Genomic DNA, 10,558 nt, shown 5'->3' on the forward strand with positions numbered 1-10,558 from the left:
AAATGTTTTTGTTCCAACAGAAAGCTGCACATCTCAACGCAGTTCCTCAGTTTACCAGCAGGGGAAAGCAGGGCTTTTGGAGGCCAGTGTAGAGGCGCTGCTGCATCCTTCCCTCACTCTTTATGTTGACTCCTGTGTTGCTACACTGAAGTCAAATCTTCTCTCACAGCCGAGATACAAGTTTATCTCCAACCATGGGTCAGTTTGCATGGATAAAAGCAACATTACAATATAGTGGCTTAATAACTCAGTGCTAAATTTAAAAATCTAAACTTGCCAGCTATGACCCGATGAGGGACAATGAAGGTTATTTCTACTCTATAAATGTTAAATGATGTTCATTTATGTAACATATTGCATTTAAATTGTGTGGTTTTCATTTTGTAATGAAAACTAACAAAACCAAGGGACACAGGCTTAATCTTTATGTTCTAACCTTCATAGAGTTAACCAATTAGTTAACTATTAGTTAACTACCATATATTAACCTTATAACCATATATTAATGCGGATGGATATTTAAATTCCATATGTTGACCCAATTCTTTCTTTATGAAATTCTTTTGAAGTTTATACTTATTTTGGGTTTATTATTCCATAAAATAGATTAAATAATTAACAGTCCAAACTTTGACATTCATTCTAATGAGGGTGTTTGTACTTTTTGCTAGAACTATATAAACCAAATACATTTTAACACTTTTGATCTATATGCAGATAAAGTTACTGGGTAGTTGCTAGTTTTCCTTTACTACAAAGAAAGTATTTTCCAACAAACAATTTATAAATTTTCTATATGGACTTGATCATTCTTGATGTAAGCTGGGTATGTTTCTGTAATGTGAGCTGCTCTGTTACAGATGATGGACAGTTTACTGCCAGACTCTTCCTCCACATTCCCGCCTCAGGATCCAGCTAACAGACTTTGTTTCAGCTTCAAAATGTTTACTTTCAACCAAACATCTCCAGAGGAGGTAGATAAACATTTGCTGTTATTATAATGTGAGCATATATAGTAAACGTGTCTTTTTTTCTCTAGATGTTCATAAGCTGCCATCTTGGAGCCACTTTGAAACAAAAGTCTCCAAGCCGTCATAATAAAGCCTCTTTCTTCCACAAACTCACATTGAGGTCACTGAACTGTACATTTATAATTTCTAGTTTAGTTTAACTTCCTTATTCTTTCTCAGCTCAGCCTAAAATCTTCCAGTGAATATTTATTTTGCTGAAAGATGCTTTTGGAGATTTTTTTTTCTGTTATTCAGATGGCGGTCCATAGAGGGAGACATCGCTCTGTGTGAATGCTGCAACACTGACTGCTCAGGACTGACTGGAGTGAAGAACCACGGCCGTCCAGAGACGGGTTACTGAACGCTTCATAAAATAATACACCAGAAACTTTCTGATTAATGTGTTAGAGCGGCTCCATTTCAACCAGGTGGTTCTGTTTATTTCAGATGAGACGTTTGAGGCCCACAGGACAGCTGGACCTCTTCATGTTGTGCATCAATCCTACTGGACCAGAGAGCCATCAGTCAGTTGAAAAGACTCTACTCCAGGTCCAGAGTTTGGTTTTGGTAAGACTTCATCCTTTCTTCTGAAGATTTCAAGAGGACGGATTTTGTCTGTAGCTAAAAGACTAAATCACCTACAACATATAAAGTCTCTACCAGTGGGATCAGGTTTCACCTCTCAAAGCCTGTGAAGCTAAAACGTCTCACTAAGAGACGAGATGATAAACTGAACCTTAAACTAAAATTATCAACTGGTATGAACTATTGAATTACTCAGTAAGAATTTTGAATAATCCTGTAAAATAAAATAATTAGTTCAATGAGGTTGAATAATTTATTTTTTCTGATTTTGTTCAGTTAACCGTTTATGTGGTCGTTTCATTTTAACATAGTGGGAGATAATATTGATTAAATGTCCACTGTATAATCAAATTAACTTCTTCAAGCCTTCTCTGAAAGTAGATGTTCATTGGCAAATTTAAAATGGACCGTTTCTATGGTAACAGTGGTCTTCTCTGCTTTCAGATCGTTAACAAGCGCAGGTTGATCACTCACCTTCCACATGAGTGAAGCTGTGTATGAAGCAGGTATCTCCATTTCCAAATCATAACCTACCTAAAATAATGGCCCAACTCATGTTTTACCAAAAGATGACTTAGGCAAAAAAACAAACAAACAAACAAAAAATCGCTTTTGGCCATTATTTAGAAAGGTGATGAAATCATGTCATCTTCTCACTGACTTTCTGGATCTGCCTCATCCTCTCCTTGGTGTATTTTAAAAACTCGTTGGTTTTTCTCATGATTGTGGAAAAGTTGGAAATGACTCCCATAACAGCAGGAATATCTATAATACCTGACAACATAATCAAATGCATTTAATTTAGTAATATGCAAAACGCTTTCAAACTTGAGGTAGTATATTTTTCTGGATTCATGATAAAAAAATTTTCCTCTTTCCATATTAAGAAAGTAAATTTATTAAATACTTACTACTATTGTTGATACACTATTGCAGATAAATTATAATTGTTTAAACATTTTTACAATGATAAGCTTCACATTTTATACTTTTGTTCACAAATCCAACTTCAGAAAATTCCTCATCATTCATACATTTGTGAAGTTTCAGCCAACTGGACAATGAAGTTAGTGGTGATGAACTGTTACTTGGTGCAAGACATCAATAGACAGAGCAGCTAATTATATTAACTAAAGAAAAGGTCATTAGTAACTCGCCCAGGAAGAACTGAAAACAAACATTCAAGATATCCAAAAAGAAGGGAAATAAACTGCAATGGATCCTGAAAAATGTGTAGTTTACTAGAAAAAACTGGTTGTGTGGTGATGTGTGGGCTTTCTGTCATCTTTGTTCAAACACACTAGAGACCAGATGGGACATTTATTGGCTTTATGTTGCATTATTTATACTTTTCGTTACTAATATGCTTTAAGCAAGCACTTCTACCAGTGTAGTTGAGAAGTAATTTAAGAAATGGAAAGGCCTTCATGTTTGCTTCTTCCATTTTTTGTACAAATTACAGAGGTGCAATAAATCAGCATGGTTCTTGAATTTCTGTATGATGTTATAGTTCTGAGATTTTAGTCTCTTTCATGATTTCAGATTGATTACTAACAGTTTCTCCTGGCAGTGATCAGGGTTTGGTGAACCACAGAATCTGATTAATCACAGTTTCTGTATGATTAAACAAGAGCAACAACTACTTTTTAATTTATTCAAGTTTGTTTGGATAGTTTTTCTTTCTCTCAAACAAAATCTGAAGTTACAAAAAGTTCAAAAAATTACTTTTACAGCACTTCATCCAGAACGATCAGAAAAGAAAACAGAGAGAAAAAAAAACATTAACATTTGAAATGACAGCAAGCATTTCAAATGTTTGCACCTTGGCAGACCCAGCAGTGAAACTCTTGGAGTTTTCTGATGACTCTAGTTTTATTGGCCTGGTCCACGTCAATAAAGATAAGTCTTCCTCCTTTGCTGTTAGCAATGCCAGACACAGGGAGTAAGTTTGAAGAGTTGGTGCAACAAAAAAGAAAGTCAGATTTTCCAAACCATGCAGGGAGTCTGATGAGGGCCTGCAAGTCATGTTTGCAACAGTGCAAAGATTATGAAGTGGAATCTACAAGTGACAAGGGGTTCACGAGATAACGGGTGTAAGGTTGGAGGGAGCAGGCAGGGAGAATACCACAGATAGCTGCATGGCAATGAGGGGAACGTCAGAACTGGAGGAAAGGCTGGGCTGCAGGGTTACTTGTGATTTGCAGATCAAGTCAAACTTGCATTAAGATCAAATCTAAAGTTATGATGTTATAGGTTTATTTGTTATGGAAAATCCGTACATCTATTCTCATACACATTTAAAATACATTCTTGATGCTTGATCAAGAATCTATGTTGCATGTAAATGCAATATGCAGAAATCAAAGGTCAGCCTATCACCTTATGTATGTAGCCATGATCAGCTATCTTCTTGGATGTCAACAAGTGAAGATAAAACGCCAGAAATTGGAAGTTTTTTGAAAATAGTCCCTTTCCACTCCATAATGTCATATCCTTTCTGGCTGGAGCATCTGCAAAGATTATTATACATCAAACTCAGAAAAGTAAAAACCTGCAGATTGAGTCTTTTAGTTGCGACATTACTGCATCAAATGTTGGCTCTTGGTTAATTATTTTAACGGGTTGAGTTAAATATACGAGAATCTTGGAAGAAAAGCCTGCAAGAGACTGCCGTCAAAAAATCCTGGGTTGGATGTTCAAGTTTCTGCAGGAAAATGATACTAAACATCCACTCACAGCTGCAATGGAGTAAAAACAATAAAAAAAATAAAAGCAACGACTCATTGAAAGTCTAAATCCAATCTAAATCTCTCAAAAGAGCTGTTGAAACACTCCCTTCCCAAACTGGGAAAAAAAGAAGGCAACAAATTTGTCCTTCAGCTGTAATTGCAGTGGAAGATGGTTCTAGAAAGTATTGACTCAGGAGGGCTGAAGGTGCTAAAGCACTTTGAAAAGTAAATGACGGCAGACTTTTAGCGCTCCTTAACCCTCAAGCGGTTACAATGAAATCGGTCATTTCTATTGACACACAGACAGAAGCGAAGCTGCCATTTTGCTCCATCAGCCCTTATGACAAAGAACACAGGTCTACAGCTGCAACTAGATTTGTACATGCCTACGAAATTACAAATTATATATTTTTAACCATGTATGTGCATTCAAATACATGAACAAAGGCCTGATATTAACGTATCGTAGTATTGGATTGGTGTGGTGAGAGAATATTAACTTTAATAAATAAATTCATGTGGCTAGAGTCTTTCATGAAGTGCCTCACAGCAAGTTCTCTTTCTAAAGCTTATTCTCTCACTGGATGTTTTATGTCACCGTGTTTTTGTAGCCACGATCCGCTATCTTCCAGAAGCCGTTGTTTTGTCTTTTCTGGACTGTAGATGGAGATTATAAGATGCTTTTGCAAACCAGTTTCCAACCACATTGTTTTATTGTTTACTGGCCACAAGAGTCTGTAGTGGAGATCCCCTACCTGCTCTGTGACATCACAATTAACGATATAACTGTTGCCAGTGGGGACTCTCGCAATCAGAAACAATAACTTCTAACGTCTTCAGTAGCTTCTGTCTCGGCTCCTGCATCGGCTCCTCGTGGGTCCCCCTATTCTTTCATCGGCTTCCTGTCTTGAGTCGCGCCAGAGGAGGAGATCTATCTGGCTGCAAGCCCAAAACCTGGATGAGAGACCAAAACACAAATGTATTTACTTTCACTGCCTCCAGTTTGTGATATATCTTCCCCTTGAATATGATCTTTTCCCCAACTTTTGATCTTTAATTCCCAAAGAGCATGAAGACCTATCTCAGATTCCTGCTTCCTATATATCTTTCAGAGGATCCCAGATTGAACAACCTTCCCTCATTGCCGACCAGGAGTCAGTGTGACTGGACACCCCTGCCCCCGCAGCCCCCACATCCCTCACCTCCCACCCTGAACCTCTGCTCTGGTCGTGAAGCATGGCTGAAAGCACGTACCTTGTCTCCCTCTCTCTCTCTCATGTTGGCTCAGACATAAGCAAACAGTCCTTTGAGCAAACACTGCAACAAAGCTGTCAACACTCTCCTCATTTTCTCACAAGTGACAAAGCTGCCTTGGACTGATCAGACAGCTACAGAGATTCACTTAATAAAAGCACACTTTTTTTTATATGCATATAATAAATATTTGTGTCTGTGCTTCAGTGACGCCATCAATGTCTGTGTTGCACAGACACGTGCATCCGATCACCTATACGTCCCTATATGGATACATTTGCTTGCTGGCTTTGAGGTTTTCCGAGTATTTCTGTGAGTAAAGTCGAGTCTTGATATGCAAACATTTACTTCTGCTACTATTGCTGCAAAGCTCTTAGGAAGACCCCCTGTCCTGTGGCACACTCTGGAGACTTCCAGGAAATTTCGATATATTTCCGTTTTTCTGGCTCCACACTGACTGTCAGGGGTCAAAGTAAGGTCACGTGATCTTTGATGTGCAGAATATACTTAAAGCGTAACTTTATTTTCTACATCAGGACTGATGTAATGGACATCCCTAATTTGGTATTTGTTGCTTAATAATGATTAAAGGAAATATTAGAATTAAAAAAAGAAATCTAATAGTTATGCAGAAAAGCAAGTCTTTCTTGGATTTTGTAAAACTGTCCCAATGAGAAAAAATTATTTATTTTGTGTCTTCTATTGTAGATACTTTGGTTTAAATTACATGTCATGTTAATGTAGCTTTTAATTAGCCTTGAAGCAAAGGTGTATCTCAATACATGTATAATATTATGCAAGGGTTGACCTATTTCTATTTACGTCACTTAAAAAAATTATAATTTTAAGACGGGGAAAAAGAGTTTTATTAAGATTTATGCTCTGGCTATGTTAAAACCGACTAATTGGGAAGACTCATTGGCTCCCTCCACAATGGCTGTGCACCATAAGAGATCATTGCTAAAGATTTGATCTGAATCTTTGCATGTTTATGGAAAGTTGAGAGGAAGGAAAAAGTGTGGAAGGAAATGTTGCGCAATCAACAAGGATAATAGGAGTTACAGTTTTTAACCGTTAGCAAACATCCTCACTAAAAAGTGTTGGGGGAATCCAAATCATCTATTCATGTAGTAAGTGGAAAAAAGGAAATTTTGTAAAAATGCTGATATATTTGCCCAACCTCTGATCTATATGTAACCTAAAAGGCATCATCTTCTTCATACTCAGCAGTGAGTGATTACATGTTTGTGATTGTGCTACAGCTGCAAAAAGTTGCACAAACAGACTCCACTCACACTTTGTTGTTTGCCTTTTCTGTTTTCTTGTTGTATTTACCACTTACTTCAGCTGGAGATTTTAAGTGCATGTAACTTCATGGCACTCATAGGTCAGGAGTAAAGACAGTTTTCAGCCATTCTGTGTTTCTGTGTGGATGAAAATATTTGTTGTAAATAGTAAATGTATCTGTACCGTGCTTCATCAAGTCCAGAGGACTCCAAAGCATTTCACATTACATTCATTTACCTACCATGACTACTGCCTTCTGACACAACTCTGCTTGATTCTCATCTCCCTCCAGTGATCTGGCTGGGTTTTCTCCCATTAACTTTGATTCTGCTGGTAGATTTTTTTTTACCAGGCCAGTTGGCAAACAGGAGAAGTTGTGAATGATGACATTGATTTTCTGTGCTGTTTTAGAGTTGTAGTCTGCCTGTAGTTGTAGCAATGGAAGCAGAGGAAGTGGCCAAAGGCATTCAGTTTGCAGTGGTCACACTTCCAAATATTGAATTAACTTTAAGAGCCATCTTGTTGGGATGGAAGTTGTAGGTGAGCTTCATAGAACTGGCACATTATGTAGATCAGGGGTGTCCAAAGTCGGTCCTGGAGGGCCGGCATCCTGCATGTTTTAGTTCTGTTCCTGGTTTAACGCACCTGGATGAAATGATGGCTCATTAGAGGCCTAAGAGGAACATTGATATGCTGAAAAGGTTGTTAATACCACCAGGGAGAGAACTAAAACATGCAGGATGCCGGCCCTCGAGGACCGACTTTGGACACCCCTGATGTAGATCATGGGTAAACAATAGCCATGGGGCAAAATTTAAAAGTTCAGCAGAGTCCACGCACCCAGCAAGCATTTTTTTCTCAATTGCTACATTGTAACCGTAGCTGCCCTGCAACAGTCTGTCACTGTAACGGGTAAAGTGCTTTACTCAAGAACAATGGAGAAGGACAAAGCTTGAACTGGCAACCCAGCGATTACAGGACAAACTTCTTCACAAGGAGCTCTGACCTCCATTTGTTGTACAGTTTTACATCCATATTTATCTCAACATTAAATGTGAGATTTTACTTATAAACAATAATGTTTTGTGATCTGGTTACACATTTTCCTAAACTGTTTTCAAATTTCCCCATTTAGCTTGGGAGTTCATCATATTGTTTTGTTATTTTTGCTAATTTACTAACTAGACTGAAGACAATTTAGTTTTCAGTTTAAAACTATAACTGCATTAAAATGTTATCCAAAACTACATGTTTTATGTTTTCTATCTAGTCTTTATGAATAATCGCCTCGGAAGAGCTTCTGATTCATCAGTTGGTTTTTACGTTTTACAGATTTGAAGTTTCCATTAATCAATGTCTGGTGTCGTCTTGAAGTTATCCCACCCACTTAGTTTATTTTACCATAAACAAGATAATAATTCACAAATTTATAATCTTGGTTGGTAATTAGAGGGAAAAAAAAAACCTTTAAATCTGAGGTGGCCTCATTTTCTGACCCCCTGGGTTTGTCTTTCCTTTAATTTTTCTCTGTCACAAGACTTTCTTTAGAAAGTTTTGGAAAGATGTTCGACCACCAGCAGATTCAAAGGACGATGCCGCCTGTTTTGATAATGCTGGTATAAACAGTGAGAACACAAAGAATAACGCTTTTTACTTTGGTTATGATCCGGTTTTCCGCTGCGTCATCAATTTCTTACAGAACAAACCACCCAGTATAAAATACTCACCAGTGTGGAGATTGTGGTCCTTGATGAAGATGTTCTGTGTCGGGTTTCTGGACCCAGGCTGCTTGCTGCATGTCTTCCCCTACTCTCTCTGGCCTACTTCCTGTTCAGCTACTGATGAAGAAAGTGCCAAAAGAATAAGAATATAAAGTAAACCTAAAATATGCATTCATAAATTATGGGCTTATTTATTTGCAGGGCTTATTACCTGAGTCTAGCAGTGGAGAAGATTAGGTAATTCGACATTTTTAAATTCATGAAATACTTTTGGTCGACTCAGTTTGGTTTAAGCTTCTTGACATCTCCTCCCCACTTACTGTCAATCCATCAAGTGGAAATTAGAGATACAAGATATATCTACATTAGCAAAGTTAGACATTTTTTAAGAAATTGTGTCGGTATGATTATAAAACCAGGCTTATATTAATAATCATTACTTTTTTTGTTGCCACTTGTATTTCAGGAGCGTAGAGGCTTTGTCATGCGAGTGATGCACCGCAGGATTAAGGTGTATTTAACTGAAGCATCAGCAGTTTCAGCTCTCATCCCAAGCCAAACCTGTCAGGTTATGTGTCATTATGGGTTGTTTTAAATATCAGTACATTGTAAATAAAATCTGGTGGCCTCAGTGAAAATCAACTCTCATTTTTCTGGCAAAGTTTTTAGCAGCTTAATGACCAAAATCAATTCAGAAATTGTTCACCGGACACAAAATCATCCTTCAGTCATCAGACATAAATCTTTGAAGACCAGGGCTGGGGACCACTGACCTAGAGGGAATGAGAGTTTTACTAATGCAAAAAGATTAATTTAATTTAAAATGTATTAAATAGCACCACCCAGTATCTATGAAGGGTGCTGGATAGAAAGAAAATATGCAAAATGTGAAACTACTGCAATAAATAAACAGTGCTGGTGTCTTTCTGTTTTGGTTTATAGATCACAAATAATAAGTTATTGATCCACAGGAATATACATTTTAACAAGAATATGATGAAAAAGTTGCCTCAGATGGTCATTTGGCAATGAAGCAACTCTGCTGTAGTTTTTTTCTTATCACCTAATAAAACTTTATTTGCTGCAATAAACAATAAAATAAACAAATGTTACTAAATAAATTACTGGCATAGAGTCTGAATGCATTGTACTTTGATAAATAAGATTTTTTTAGCATTCTTGGCAATATGCATACTTTGCATGCTGATGTTGCGATTACCATAAATCTGAAATATATTCTTGCAACACTGTTAGCCTGTGTGGTGTAAATATTATTGTGCTTAAAGCAGCAAATTTCTAGGATCTTTACCATTCATGTGATTATTATTTTGACTCCTCTGTCAGAAATCATGTTATTGGCACCCGTTCGCAGCCATTTAATGGTGAAGTTATCGTTTCTTTCTTTTGGTTTATAGTCCCAGTGCGACTAACTTTAACATTAAGAGGTTTAGAAATACATCTGTAGTGAATTGGTCTAAAAAGAAACTACTTCTAGTTTCACTTTTATGTGTTTTTTTTCTGCTACTGAAAAAACTTTTTACTAGTTCTTTTCTCTAGCCATCATTTAGGACTAAACCAGCTTATATCAATTTGCACTGATTGGTTTGACTTTCTCTTAAAAATCTGGGGTTTTTTTTAGCTATTTTGCTTCTTTCTTCCCTGTGTCATCCCACTGTTTTTACACTCAGCTGTATTTATGGCAAATTCTGTTTGTATTTCCTTTCATGTGTGGATTACTTGAGTCCGGTGTGGATTTCATGTCAGCAGTCCTATTAGAAATCAATTTCCTGAGGAAAAACATTAATAGAAGTCATTCTCATTGCTCATCACAGAGGAATATTTTGTGTGGCGACTGTTTTGCTGCAGGACTGGATGAACTTGAACATGTGACTCACATCTCGGATTCTTGGAATCACCAGCTTGTTTTGAGAAAAAATGTAATGACTTAAGTACTTAACTTTAAACTTGATAA

At 37.1% G+C, this 10,558-nt stretch overlaps 2 long non-coding RNA genes across 2 annotated transcripts; one reads left to right on the forward strand and one right to left on the reverse strand.

Moving 5' to 3' along the window:
* The first annotated feature begins 66 nt into the window (after positions 1 to 66).
* Positions 67 to 8,672, forward strand: LOC106963062 (uncharacterized). The gene is made up of 6 exons (XR_001428115.1): positions 67 to 202; positions 861 to 974; positions 1,040 to 1,131; positions 1,266 to 1,363; positions 1,458 to 1,577; positions 8,565 to 8,672. It is a non-coding gene; the product is annotated as an uncharacterized LOC106963062 (long non-coding RNA).
* Positions 5,023 to 8,664, reverse strand: LOC106963064 (uncharacterized). Its single transcript, XR_001428116.1, has 2 exons — positions 8,593 to 8,664; positions 5,023 to 5,278 (listed from the first exon to the last, which is right to left on the reverse strand). It is a non-coding gene; the product is annotated as an uncharacterized LOC106963064 (long non-coding RNA).
* Positions 8,673 to 10,558: the final 1,886 nt, after the last annotated feature.

The sequence above is a fragment of the Poecilia latipinna genome, unplaced genomic scaffold (assembly GCF_001443285.1).
Source record: "Poecilia latipinna isolate Pla-1442-1.1 unplaced genomic scaffold, P_latipinna-1.0 Scaffold1490, whole genome shotgun sequence".
In the NCBI taxonomy this organism is placed as follows: domain Eukaryota; kingdom Metazoa; phylum Chordata; class Actinopteri; order Cyprinodontiformes; family Poeciliidae; genus Poecilia; species Poecilia latipinna.